Source organism: Oncorhynchus masou, chromosome 28, assembly GCF_036934945.1.
Source record: "Oncorhynchus masou masou isolate Uvic2021 chromosome 28, UVic_Omas_1.1, whole genome shotgun sequence".
Taxonomy (NCBI): Eukaryota; Metazoa; Chordata; class Actinopteri; order Salmoniformes; family Salmonidae; genus Oncorhynchus; species Oncorhynchus masou.
This window is the reverse complement of record NC_088239.1, coordinates 26,691,456-26,706,908: the sequence shown is the minus strand read 5'-3', so window position 1 is coordinate 26,706,908 and position 15,453 is coordinate 26,691,456.

Below are 15,453 nucleotides of genomic sequence, written 5' to 3'. Positions count from 1 at the left end.
ATTTTCAGGTCTCTCCAGAGATGTTCGATCGGGTTCAAGTCCGGGCTCTGGCTGAGCCACTCCAGGACATTCAGAGACGTGTCCCGAAGCCACACCTGCGTTGTCTTGGCTGTGTGCTTAGGGTCGACCCCATTCTGAGGTCCTGAGTGCTCTGGAGCAAGTTTTCATCAATGATCTCTCTGTACTTTGCTCCATTCATCTTTCCCTTGATCCTGACTAGTCTCCCAGTCTCTGCCGCTGAAAAACATCCCCACAGTTTGATGCTGCCAACACCATGCTTCACTGTAGGGCTGGTGCCAGGTTTCCTACAGATGTGACACTTCAGGCCAAAAAGTTTAATATTGGTTTGATCAGACCAGAGAATCTTGTTTCTCATGGTCAGAGAGTCTTTTTGGCAAACTCCAAGCGGGTTGTCATGTGCCTTTTTACCAAGGAGTGGCTTCCATCTGGCCACTCTACAATAAAGGCCTGATTTGTGGAGTGCTATAGAGATGGTTGTCCTTCTGGAATGTTCTCCCATCACCATAGAGGAACTCTAGAGCTCTAGGAAGAGTCTTGATGGTTCCAAACTTCTTCCATTTAAGATTGATGGAGGCCACTGTGTTCTTGGGAACCTTCAATGCTGCAGAAAGTTGTTGGTACCCTTCCCTAGATCTGTCCCTTGCCACAATCCTGTCTTGGAACTCTACGGACAATTCCTTTAACCTCATGGCTTGGTTTTTGGGGTATTGTGTGTAGATTGCAGAGGATTTTTATTTAATCCATTCTACATTAAGGCTGTAACGTAACAAAATGTGGAAAAGGTCAAGGCGTCTGTAAACCATCCGAAGTTACTGTATGTAACATAATTAACAAGGGTTGACTTGGTTATGATTATGACAGTGGATGCATTTCAATCTCACAAAATTATAGACATGACCAGCGATGTAAAGTACCAGTGATGTTAAGTCCTAAAGAAAATAATGTACTTTTTACTCCATAAATTTTCCCTGACACCCAAAAGTACTCGTAACATTTTGAATGCTTAGCAGGACAGGAAAATGGTCTAATTCACACACTTCAAAAGAGCACCCCTGGTCCTCCCTGCTGCCTCTGATCTGGCGAACTCAATAAACACATGCTTCATTTGTAAATTATGTTGGAGGGTTGGAGCTTGCCCTGGCTGTCCGTAAATTAAAGAAACTAGAAAATGTTTCTGGTTTGCTTAATATAAGGAATTTTAAATTATTTATACTTTTTATATTTAAGTATATTTTAGCAATTACATTTACTTTTTATACTTAACTATATTTAAAACCAAATACTTTTAGACTTTTATTAAGTAGGATTCTATTAAGTAGGACTTTCACTTTTACTTGAGTCATTTTCTATTAAGATATCTTTACTTTTACTCAAGTATGACAATTGGGTATGTGTTCCACCACTGGGCATAATGAAAGATAGGATCCCAAACAGTAAAGAGCAATTATTTGCTATCCGGCAAGTTTGTTAGGTAAGTTCACTAACAGTGAGGAGAAACAATAATACAACAATTGGCTGTTGTATATCTCTAAAATTGTTTTACTAGAAAAATATTTGCCCAAGCATTCCTGATAGACTTGGCTGTAGATAGGTACATTTGTACAGTCTGGTTATGCCATATTTCTTTCTATTCGGCTAGATACCATTCTAAATGTAATCTCTGTGCCTGTGGACATGTATGCACATTCAATTAGCCTACCCTAATGTTGATGTTATGCTGTTACATTTTAATGTAGTTTGAACTACAGTTAGAGTATAATTTATTACCTTCTTTGTCTTACAGACAACAATGTGTGGTGACTGGGCTATTTCCTGAAGTGTATTCTAGATGGAGAGAAAAATAACTGTGTCATTGGAGCAGAACTGTATCCCGTTAACTGTATCCCTCTCGATGGATTGGACATTTTGCTGGATTTCAAGCAGTAGATGTCTCAAGAGGAGCTGAATGTCAGTTTGATCATGACAACACCCCTTCCATCATTTGCAGATCAACAGATGTCTGCACTTTACACCTCAGACACTCACACAGGCAGCTGCTGCTAAGTCACACAGCTGTACAAGTATTTACTGAACTTTAATTCCCCGATCAGACTGTATTTTTGGACCGTATGTTTCTTTTTGAATAGCAATTTCATCATGACCACCTCATCATCTGCTGATCAACAGTTCTCTGCACTTTACTAGACCTGAGAGACACAGAACTGAATTTAACAAATAAATATTATTTTGATTTATCTAAATGTCTAACATCTATTTGATGCTACCTGCCCTGTGCAGGTTATTTAAATATATTCTGTGAATCGATAAAGTCAGACAAATGTAGAAGATTGATAGAAAATATCCATATTTATTTTATGTTGGTTCTACATGGTTTTATGTTGAGTCACACTGTGCTTTATCAGGCTTCAGTACACTGGCAATGGTGTTTGGTATGGTGGGCTTCGGAAGCTGAGACTCTTTGTGCTTGTGGCGAATGGTCTTGTCCTGTTTGCGGTGTAAAACAGCTGAATAAGACTACGTCGGGAGTAGTGAGTGCAGGGCCTGTGGACCTTCTTAACCACCAACTGTTTGGACCTCTTGTAAAATATTTTGATGGTACTGTACGTCTCCTGGAAAGACATGGTTGTGGTGTGAACATTTTACACTCAGTTGGGGAAGAGACATAGAGCAACACACCTTTGTTAGTTAGGCTGTCAACCAAATGGGACCTAAGTGTTAAGAGACAGGCTAGTCTATTGTTTATGGACAATGAGAGACATTGGGAGCTGCTTTTGAGAGGAAAGATCAGTCAACAAATTGAATGGGCCGGGGGGCTGCAGAATGTTTTTTATTTTACTAGGCAAGTCAGTTAAGAACAAATTCTTATTTACAATGACGGCCAACCCCGGCCGAACCCGGACGGCGCTTGGCCAATTGTGCACCACCCTATGGGACTCCCAATCATGGCCAGTTGTGATACAGCCTTGAATCAAACCAGAGTCTGTAAATATGCCTCTAGCACTGAGATGCAGTGCCTTAGACCGCTATGCCACTCGTGAGCCTAGGTGTCTTAGGAGGGTAGTTTTTACACAGTATGTACCCACTGGGCACACACTGGTTGAATCAAAGTTGTTTCCACATCATTTCAACAAAACTACATTGAACCAACATGGAGTAGACGTTGAATTGACGTCTGTGTCCAGTGGCTATTGCTGTGTATGGGAGAGTGAGAAGAAATGACACCTCAATCGCTCTCATAAATTTACTGTCTCTAAGCACAACACTGCACAAGCAAAAAAAACTTCCTCATCTCAAACACCTGTCTGTAAACCTTCCCCAGCCCATTTTAGGGCATCCTGTGTGGTGCAGCGGTCTAAGGCACTGTATCTCAGTGTGAGAGGTGTCACTACAGTCCCTGGTTCAATCCCTTGCTGTATCACAACCGGCCATGACTCGGGAGTCCCATAGGGTGGTGCACAATTGACCCAGTGTCATGAGGGTTTGGCCGGGGTAAGCCGTCATTGTAAATAAGAATTTGTTCTTAACTGACTTGCCTAGTTACATAAATAAAATACATTTACTTTGACAGATCATTATTTTCAATAGTAGCTCTTGGCAGGGAGATTTTCATAGACATGAGAAACTGCAGAGAAAAGAATGAGGTTGTGTCATTACATTGTTGATCAAATCAAATCAAATTGGTCACATACACATGAGCGTAGCGAAATGCTTGTGCTTCTCGTTCCAACAGTGCAGTAATATCTAACAAGTAATCTAACAAATTCACAACGACTACCTTATACACACAAATATAAGGGTATAAGAATATGTACATATAAATATATGGATGCACGATGGCCCGTGCGGCATAGGCAAAATGCAATGGATGGTATAAAATACAGTATTGTCACATCTTCTCCTGCTCCTTCCCTCCGGTGTACGATGTCGCCAGAATACTAGCCACCGTCCTGGGATTCATCCTTACGCACACCTGGCACTCATCATTACGCCTACCTGTTAATCATTATGATTCACACCTGGACTTCATTACCTTCTTCATTTCCTCCCCTTTATATGTCACTCCCTTATGTTTCCTCACTAGTTGGTATTGTTCTTGTTTACCGGCGTGTAGCTTTATGGAATTGTCTCGTTACTGGTTTTGTTGTTTTATTAAATGTTTCACCTGCTTCCTGACACACAGGGCCATTATTACAAGTATATACATATGAGATGAGTAATGTAGGATATGTAAACAGTATTTAAGTGGCATTATTTAAAGTGACTCGTGATACCTTTATTAAATCCATTTAAAGTGGCTTGTGATTTGAGTCTGTATTTTGGAAGCAGCCTCTATGCTTGTGATGGCTGTTTTAACAGTCTGATGGCCTTGAGATAGAAGCTGTTTTTCAGGTTCTTGGTCCCAGCTTTGATGCACCTGTACTGACCTCGCCTTCTGGATGATAGCGGGGTGAACAGGCAGTTGCTTTGGTTGTTGTTGATCTTTTCGGCCTCAGGTGCTGTAGTTGTCCTTGAGTGCAGGTAGTTTGCCCCTGGTGATGCGTTGTGCAGACCGCACTACCCTCTGGAGATCTGGAGAGCCTTGCGGTTGAAGGCGGTGCAGTTTCCGTACCAGGCGGTGATACAGCCCGACAGTATGCTCCTTTGTTTTGTTGAGTGAGAGGTTGATTTCCTGACACCACACTCTGAGGTCCCTCACCTCCACCCTGTAGGCTGTCTTGTCGTTGTTGGTAATCAAGCCTACCACAGTAGTGTCGTCTGCAAACTTGATGATTGAGTTGGAGGCGTGCATGGCCACGCAGTCATGGGTGAACAGGGAGTACAGGAGAGGGCTGAGAACGCACCCTTGTGGGGACCCAGTGTTAAGGATCAGCGGGGTGGAGATGGTGTTTCCTACCCTCACCACCTGGGGGCGGCCCATCAGAAAGTCCAGGACCCAGTTGCACAGGGCGTGGGTCGAGACCCAGGGTCTCACGCTTAATGATGAGTTTGGAGGGTACTATGGCGTTGAATTCTGAGCTGTAGTCAATGAACAGCATTCTTACATAGGTATTCCTCTTGTCCAGATGGGAAAGGGCAGTGTTATGGCGATTGCATCGTCTGTGGACCTATTGGGGCGGTAAGCAAATTGGAGTGGGTCTAGGGTATCAGGTAGGGTGGAGGTGATATGATCCTTGACTAGTCTCTCAAAGCACTTCATGATGACAGAAGTGAGTGCTACGGGGCGGTAGTCATTTAGTTCAGTTACCTTAGATTTCTTGGGACAGGAACAATGGTGGCCATCTTGAAGCATTTGGGGACAGCAGACTGGGATAGGGATTGATTGAATATGCCCGTAAACACACCAGCCAGCTGGTCTTCGCATGCTCTGAGGACGCGGCTAGGGACCGTCTGGGCCGGGAGCCTTGCAAGGGTTATAACACGTTAAAATGTTTTACTCACGTCGGCCACGGAGAAGGAGAGCCCACAGCCTTTGGTAGCAGGCTGTGTCGGTGGCACTGTATTGTCCTCAAAGCGTGCAAAAAAGTTGTTTAATTTGTCTGGGAGTAAGACGTCAATGTCTGCGACGGGGCTGGTTTTCTTTTTGTAATCCGTGATTGTCTGTAGTGCCTGCCACATACGTCTCGTGTTTGAGCCGTTGAATTGCAACTACTTTGTCTCTATACTGATGCTTTGCTTGTTTGATTGCCTTGTAGAGGGAATAACTACACTGTTTGTATTCGGTCATGTTTCTAGTCACCTTGCTATAATTAAATGCGGTGGTTCACGCTTTCAGTTTTGCGCGAATACTGCCATCAATCCACGGTTTCTGGTTAGGGAAGGTTTTAATAGTCACAGTGGGGATGTTATAGCTTTCAGTGTCCCGTGCTGGTTTCAGAACTGCAAGGTGTGTCCGGTTCCGTCATGCTTGCGTACCCAAAATGCAGCTGGTTTGAAGTATATTTCAGCAAGGCACTGTGGAAGGATTCCAGATAACCTGAGTTTTACAAAGAGAAAAGGTAAGTGACAAGGGGTAGACTAAATTGATTACATGGTCTGAAAGGTGGTCCTTAGGCTACCTCTAACCACCTATAACACCTAACGCAATCACAAACCCATAAAAACACTACCAAATTCTTGTTTAAGCCATGCTTACTGTTAATTGAGTTATTGTAGCCTTCAGCTTGTAAATATGAGCTTCATCTTGTGCAGAGCTAGGGGTTGGAAGCACATGCTTGTGAAATCAGTTTCTATACCACCTACAACAAAATACACAACAACACACAATTGAACCATCCCACTAATTGTATTGATATCTATTAGACTGGCTAGATTAGCTCACCTAATATGGTAATTTCAATATTGTCAGCTAGCGTCATCAAATTTGCAGAAAGATTTCTAGCTAGCTGAGAACCAAATAACCAACCCAAGACTATTTGTACACAATACTCATTGCTACCAACACACAAAGAGTGAGTTAGCTACATCCATCTAGTCCCGGGTCGGACCCCCATTTGCCTCTAGAACAGCCTGAATTCTTCGGGGCATTCTACACGGTGTCGGAAACGTTCCACAGGGATGTTGGTCAATGCTGACACAATGGTATCACGAAGTTGCTGCCAATTGGACAACGGTACATTCATGCTGCGAACAGCCCGTTCCATCTCTTCCCAGAGATGCTCTATTGGGTTGAGGTCTGGGGACTGCACAGGCCACTCAAGTAAACTGAACTTGCAGTCATGTTTCAGGTAATGTTTTTCCTCTCCTCAGTTGTCCAGTTTTGGTGATCGCATACCCACTGGAGTCGTTACTTTTTGTTTTTAGCTGATAAGAGTGGAACCCGGTGTGGGCGTCCATGATAAGGATTGACGAGTTGTACGTTCCGAGATTCCATTCTGCACATCACAGTTGTACTGCGTAATTATTTGTCTGTTTGTGGCCCTCCTGTTAGCTTGCATAATTCTTGCCATTCTCCTTCAACCTCTCTCATCAACAAGCTGTTTTCTCCCACAGGACTGTTGCTGACTGGATGTTTTTTGTTTGTCGCACCATTCTCTGTAAACCCTAGACACTGTCATGTGTGAAAGTCCCAGGAGAATAGCCATTTCTATGACACTGGATCCGGCACACCTGCCACTGACAATCATACCACGCTCAAAGTTGCTTAGGTCACTTGTTTTGCCCATTCTCACGTTCAATCGAACAGTAACTGAATGCCTCAATGCCTGTCTGCCTGCCATTTTCATGAACGGGTCCCATTATTCTAACTGTTACACCGAGATGATTGAACGACTGCTAAAAGACTTCTCAGTGTACCAGTAATAGGACAATTTTCATTCCTGGAACGAGGTACATTTTCTGAGACACATCTCACGATGGCTCCGATGCCTCTTTATCTACACAGGAAGCCTGTCCGACTCTAGTGCAGCAGTAAGCAAGCGGGTCAGATCTGCTGGATAAACAAACTAGCTAATGATAGGTTACCTCTAATCAAGAATATTCGGGTTTTGTTGACTTCTCAGCTGACGTCGAAATGGATTCCCTATCAGTTCAGCCCCAAAACACGTTTGATAATCTTTGGTCACCATAAACATCATTCTTGATAGCCTCAAGCAACTGGCAGCATCAGGGTCAATCTCCGGTAGGTACAACGGTGAAAGATAACTCCTTTTTGTGCTTCTTTGTAATTAGCACAACGTTAGTGAAAGAAATCGTGCCTAAAGAGCTTCTGAGATTTCTGTGTGTTGTTCGTTCGTAGTAAACAACGCCATCTAAATCAACGTTTGTGGGCACGCCCCATCTACCTAGTGGCCGATATCTGAATTCACGATCAATGGCGGACTTTGTGGTTCACAGTGAGCAGACGAATACACAGGAAGACGAAACTTCCCGATTCTACCATTGAAATTAAAATGTGCACGTTCTAGCTTGTGGTGTGTATCATTTTGATGTTTACGACAAAAATGTAATGTTGTTAATATACAGTACCAGTTAAGAGTTTGGACACAGCTATTCATTCAAGGGTTTTTCTTTATGTTTACTATTTTCTACATTGTAGAATAATAGTGAAGACATCAAAACTATGAAATAAGACATATGGAATCATATAGCAACCAAAAGAAGTGTTACGCTTTTTAAATTTGAGATTCTTCAAAGTAGATACCCTTTGCCTTGATGACAGCTTTGCACACTCTTGGCATTATATCAACCAGCTTCATGATGTAGTCACCTGGAATGCATTTCAATAAACAGGTGTGCCTTGTTAAAAGTTAAATTGTGGAATTTCTTTAATGCGTTTGAGCCAGTAAGTTGTATTGTGACAAGGTAGGGGTGGTATACAGAAGAGGGCCCTATTTGGTTAAATACCAAGTCCATTTAGGGCAAGAACAGCTCAAATAAGCAAAGAGAAACGACAGTCCATCATACTTTAAGACATGAAGGTCAGTCAATGCGGAAAATGATAAGAACTTTGAAAGTTTCTTTAAGTGCAGTCGTAAAAACCATCAAGCGCTACGATGAAACTGGCTTTCATGAGGACCGCCCACAAGAAAGGAAGACCCAGAGTTACCTATGCTGCCTATGCCTTACCTATGCTGCAGAGGATAAGCTCATTAGAGTTACCAGCCTTGGATATTTGCAATTAATTGCACCTCAGATTGCAGCCCAAATTAATGCTTCATGGAGTTCAAGTAACAGACACATCTCAACATCCACTGTTCTGAGGAGACTGCGTGAATCAGATTCTTCATGGTAGAATTGCTGCAAAGAAAACACTACTAAAGGACACCAATAAGGAGAAGAGACTTGCTTGGGCCAAGAAACATGAGCAATGGGGGAAATCTGTCCTTTGGTCTGATGAGTCCAAAATCTAGATTTTTGGTTCCAACCGCTGTGTATTCGTGAGACGCAGAGTACATGAACAGATGATCCCTGCATGTATGGTTCTCGTGGAGCATGGAGGAGGAGGTGTGATGCTGCTTTGCTGGTGACACTGTCTCTGTTTTATTTAGAATTCATAACCAGCATAGCTACCACAGCATTCTGCAGAGATACGCCATCCAATATGGTTTGCGCTTAGTGGGACTATCATTGTTTTTCAACATGACAATGACCCCAAAACACACCTCCAGGCTGTGTAAGGGCTGTTTGACCAAGAAGTAGAGTGATGGAGTGCTGCATCAGATGACCTGGCCTCCACAACCACCAGACCTCAACCCAATTGAGAGGTTTTGGGATGAGTTTGACCACAGAGTGAAGGAAAAGCAGCCAACAAGTGCTCAGCATATGTGGGAACTCATTCAAGACTGTTGGAAAAGCATTCTAGGTGACTACCTCATGAAGCTGGTCGAGAGAATGCCAAGAGTGTGCAAATCTGTCATCAAGTCAAAGGGTGGCTACTTTGTTTCACACTTTTTTACTTACTACATGATTCCATATATATTTCATGGTTTTGATGTCTTCACTCTTATTCTACAATGTAGAAAATAGTAAAAAATAAAATACAAAACTTGAATTTGTAGGTTTTTCCAAACTTTTGACTGGTACTGTATACTGAACAAAAATATAAATGCAACATGTAAAGTGTTGGTTCCATGTTTCCTGAGCTGAAATAGAAGTTCCCAGAAATGTTCCATACACACAAAAGCTTATTTCTCTCAAGCTGATTAAACAGAATGATCATTACATAGGTGAACTTGCACTCATGACAATAAAAGGCAGCACTAAAATGTGCAGTTTTGTCACACACAATGCCACATATGTTTTAATTTTTGAAAGAGCGTGCAATTGGCATGCTGGCTGTAGGAATGTCCACCAGAGCTATTGCCAGAGAATCTAATGTACCATATGCCGCCTCCGTTTTTTTAGAGAATTTGGCAGTACATCCAACTGGCCTCACAACCGCAGACCACGTGTAACCACGCCATCCCAGGACTTCTACATCCAGGTTTTTCACCTGCGGGATCCTCTGAGACCAGCCACCCAGACAGCTGATGAAACTGTAAGTTTGCACAACCAAAGAATTTCTGTAATGGACTGTCAGAAACCATCTCAGGGAAGCTCATCTGCGTGCTCGTCATCCTTTCCAGGGTCTTAACCTGACTGCTGTTAGGCGTCGTAACTGTGGACAAATGCTCACCTTCGATTGCCACTGGCACACTGGAGAAGTGTTCTCTTCACAAATAAGCCTACGGACAATGAACACAATTGCATTTTATCAATGGCAATTTGAATGCACAGAGATACTGTGATGAGATCCTGAGGCCCATTGTCGTGCTATTTATCCACCGCCATCGCCTCATGTTTCAGCATGATAATGCACGGCCCCATGTCGCAAGGATCTGAACACAATTCCTGGAAGCTGAAAATGTCCCAGTTCTCCCATGGCCTGCATGCTCATCAGACATGTCACCAATGGAGCGCGTTTGGGATGCTCTGGATCGACTTGTAAGACAGCTTGTTCCAGTTCCCAGCAACTTTGCACAGCCATTGAAGAGGAGTGGGACAACATTCCACAGGACACAATCAATATGCAAAGGAGATGTTGCGCTGCATGAGGCAAATGCTGGTCCAACCAGATACTGACTGGTTTTCTGATCCACGCACCTACCCTTTTTTGCATGTTGCATTTATACTTTAGTTCAGTGTAGTAATGACTATACGCAGCGTTAGAGGCAGGGTGAAATGTCCCTTTAAATAACCCTCTGTCCTATGTAATCATGCTAAAAAAATATTTCACCTTCATTTATCCAGGTAGGCCAGTTGAGAACAAGTTTACAACCGCGACCTAGCCAAGATAAAGCAAAGCAGTGCGACACAAACAACACAGAGTTACACATGGGATAAACAAATGTACAGTCAATAACACAATAGAAAAATCTATATACAGTGTGTGCAAATGTAGTAAGATTAGGGAGGTAGGGCAATAATTAGGCCATAGTGGCAAAATAATTACTATTTAGCATTAACACTGGAGTGATAGATGTGCAGAAGATCAATGTGCAAGTAGAGATACTGGGGTGCAAAGGAACAGAAAAAATATGGGGATGAGGTAGTTGGGTGGGCTATTTACAGAAAGGCTGTGTACAGGTGCAATGATCGGTACGCTGCTCTAACAGCTGATGCTTAAACTTTGTGAGGGAGATATTAGACTCCAGCTTCAGTGTTTATTTTTGTAATTCGTTCCAGTCATTGGCAGCAGAGAACTGGAAGGAAAGGCGGCCAAATGAGGAGTTGGCTTTGGGGATGACCAGTGAAATATACCTGCTGGAGCGCGTGCTGCAGGTGGGTGCTGCTATGGTGACCAGCGAGCTGATATAAGGCGGGGCTTTGCCTAGCAAAGACTTACAGATGACCTGGAGCCAGTGGGTTTGGCGACAAATATGAAGCGAGGGCCAGCCAATGCGAGCATACAGGTCACAGTGGTGTGTAGTATGTGGGACTTTGGTGACAAAACGGATGGCACTGTGATAGACTACATCCAATTTGCTGAGTAGAGTGTTGGAGGCTATTTTGTGAATTACATCGCCAAAGTCAAGGATCGGTAGGATAGTCAGTTTTACAAGGGTATGTTTGGCAGCATGAGTGAAGGATGTTTTGTTGCGAAATAGGAACTCGATGCTAGATTTAATTTTGGATTGGAGATGCTTAATGTGAGTCTGGAAGGAGAGTTTACAGTCTAATCAGACACCTAGGTATTTGTAGTTGTCCAAATATTCGAAGTCAGAACTGTCCAGAGTAGTGATGCTAGACGGGCAGGCAGGTGCGGGCAGCGATCGGTTGAAGAACATGCATTTAGTTTTACTTGCATTTAAGAGCAGTTGGAGGCCACGGAAGGAGAGCTGTTTGGCATTGAAGCTCGTCTGGAGGTTAGTTAACATAGTGCCCAAAGAGGGGCCAGAAGAATACTAAATGGTGTCGTCTGCGTAGAGGTGGATCAGAGAAACACCAGCAGCAAGGGCGACATCATTGATGTATACAGAGAAACCATAGTGAGCCTTGTTATTCTCTATTTTGGTTAGGTCGGAGTGTGACTGAGGGGGTGTTCCTATCTAGGTTAATTATTTATATGATGGCCTGGTATGGTTTCCAATCAGAAGCAGCTGTTTATCGTTGTCTCTGATTGGGGATCATATTTAGGCAGCCAATTCCCCACTGGTTTTTGTGGGATCTTGTTTCTGTTTAGTTGCCTGTGAGCAGTGCTTGAGCTTCACATATCGGTTATTCTTCTTTGTTGTTTTTGTGAGTTTCATTTGATTAAATATGTATAACTCTACGTACGCTGCGCCTTGGTCCGTTATTTCATTAGACAAGCGTGACACCAGGACCAAACAGCGTGCCCGGGAGGAGATGGCATCCTGGTCCTTGGAGGAGATCGAGGAGAGAATATCCTGGACTTGGGAGGAGGTCTTGACAAGACACAAAAGCCTGCCGTGGAAACAGACGACAGGAGAGAAGGGAGGACAGCTGCGACGCCGGGGTTCGCGGCCACAGAGTAAGCCCAAAAGACAGCCAGAATTTGTTTTGGGGGAGGCACACGGGGTGGTCGACAGAGCCGAGGAATGAGCCAGAGACCGCCAGGGTGTCGAAAGAGGAACTCGATGAAAGATTCCGGAGAGAGGTGGTGGTGATGAGAGTGCTCCAGAGTGGGCGTGCTGAGGAGCCTGACACCAGTCCGGTGTCATCTGCACCGGTTTCATGCATCTGGCCTCCAGTGTGCCTCCCCAGTCTGGTATGTCCTGGGTTTCTTCCACTTATTAGCCCTGAAGTGTGCGTCATCGTTCCGGTACAATTTGTGCTGGTTCTACGCACCAGGTCTCCAGTGCGCCTCCACAGCCCAGTATGTCATATGCTAGCTCCCCGAACTCACCGTGCGGAGTGCGTCATCGTTCCGGCACCATCTGTGCCAGCTCTACACACCAGGTCTTCAGTGCACCTCCACAGCCCAGTATGTCCTGTGCCTGCTCCTCGCAATCTCCCTCAAGTGCGCCTTCCCAGTCAGGAACGTCCTGTGCCTGCTCCCCGCACTCGCCCAGAAGTGTGTGTCACCAGTCTGGTGCCACCTGTGCCGGCCCCACGCATCAGGCCTCCAGTGCGTCTCCCTAGTCTAGAGCTTCAGGCGACGGTCCCCAGTCAAGAGCTTCGGGCGACAGTCCCCAGTCCAGAGCTTCAGGCGACGGTCCCCAGTCCAGAGCTTCCGGCGACGGTCCCCAGTCCAGAGCTTCCGGCGACGGTCCCCAGTCCAGAGCTTCCGGCGACGGTCCCCAGTCCAGAGCTTCCGGCGACGGTCCCCAGTCCAGAGCTTCCGGCGACGGTCCCCAGTCCAGAGCTTCCGGCGACGGTCCCCAGTCCAGAGCTTCCGGCGACAGTCCCCAGTCCAGAGCTTCCGGCGACGGTCCCCAGTCCAAAGCTTCCGGCGACGGTCCCCAGTCCAGAGCTTCCGGCAACGGTCCCCAGTCCAGAGCTTCCGGCGACGGTCCCCAGTCCAGAACCTCCAACGACGTGTCACAGTCCGGGAACCTCCTGAGACGGTCCACGGTCCGGAACCTCCAGCTCCAGTGCAGGAGCCTTCCTCTGTGCCGGTTCCCAGTCTGAGCACGGCATCCAGTCCAGCTCCATGGCAGGAGCCTTCCTCTGTGCCGGTGCCCAGTCCAGGCACGGCGTCCGGTCCCGCTCCATGGGAGGAGCCTTCCTCCATTCTACCTGGGGTACTGTCACGCCCTGACCATAGAGAGCCTTGTTATTCTCTATTTTGGTTAGGTCGGGGTGTTCCATATTTCTATGTTGGCCTGGTATGGTTCCCAATCAGAGGCAGCTGTTTATCGTTGTCTCTGATTGGGGATCATATTTAGGCAGCCATTTCCCCACTGGTTTTTGTGGGATCTTGTTTCTCTTTAGTTGCCTGTGAGCACTGCTTGAGCTTCACGTATTGTTTATTCTTCTTTGTTGTTTTTGTGAGTTTCATTTGATTAAACATGTGGAACTCTACGTACGCTGCGCCTTGGTCCGTTATTTCATTACACGAGCGTGACATGTACAATGATTTTGTTGTACTGTATGTGTGTTTATAATTTTGTTTAATGTTGTGTTAGTGTATGCAAGTTTGTCTGAAACGTTGTTCCCTCTGCTGCTATTGGACCAGGTTTCTCTTGGAAAAGAGATGTTATCTCAATGACAAAAAATCTGTATAAATGAAGGTAAAATTAAAAACAATAACAAGCAAACAGCAACAGTGAGAAACTTATTTCTGGAAAGGTGGATTTTTAAAAGTAGAAGCTCGAACTGTTTGGGCACAGACCTGGATAGCATGACTGAACTCTGCAGACTATCTCTGCAGTTGATTGCAACTCCACCCCCTTTGGCAGTTCTGTCTTGGCGGGAAATGTTGTAGTTGGGGATGGAAATTTCGGAATTTTTGGTGGCCAGGATTCAGGCCACGGACATCAGGGTTGGTGGAGTGTGCTAAAGCAGTGAATAAAACAAACTTAGGGAGGAGGCTTCTGATGTTAACATGGATGAAACCAAGGCTTTTACGGTTACAGAAGTCAACAAATGATAGCGCCTGGGAAATAGGAGTGGAACTGGGGGCTACAGAGCCTGGGTTAACCTCTATAGCACCAGAGGAACAAAGGAGGAGTAGGATACGGCTAAAGGCTATAAGAACTAGTCGTCTAGTGCGTTGGGAACAGAGAATAAAAGGAGCAGATTTCTGGGCGTGGTAGAATAGATTCAGGGCATAATGTACAGACAATGGCATGGTAGGATGTGAGTGCAGTGGAGGTAAACCTAGGCGTTGAGTGACGATGAGAGAGGTTTTGTCTCTGGAGGCACCAGTTAAGCCAGGTGAGGTATCCGCATGTGTGTGGGGTGGGACAAAAGAGCTATCAAATGCTTGATGAGCGGGACTGAGGGCTCTACAGTGAAATAAAATAATAAGAACTATCCAAGACAGCAGTAGACAAGGTATATTGACATTAGAGAGAGGCATAAAGCAATCACAGGTGTTGATCAGGAGAGCTAAGACAACAATGGGTAAATGGAAATTAATGGGCAGATCGGGTCAGTTACGTACATACAGGACCTGAGTTCGAGGCTGGGGCCGAGAAGGTAAATAAAATGAGGTACCGTGTTATTGAAACAGTCCAGGGGGCATCAGCTGTGTAGTCGAGTGATCATAGGGTCAAAAGAGCAGCAATAGGTGAGACAGGGTACCATTCGGTAGTCACTACTACGCTAGGCGAGCAGGGGACATAGCGTTCAGAAAAGCTAGCGGGCCGGGGCTAGTAGATAGTTCTTCGACGACATTGTAACAGAATAGCCTGTTGAGACCACATCGGGCGATCACATCAGCAGTCCAGTTGTGATGGATCGATGGGGCTCCGTGTCGACAATAAAAGGTCCAGGCCAATTGGCAAAGGAGGAATTGTAGCCCTCGAATTAGCTGGTATATGGGCCTAG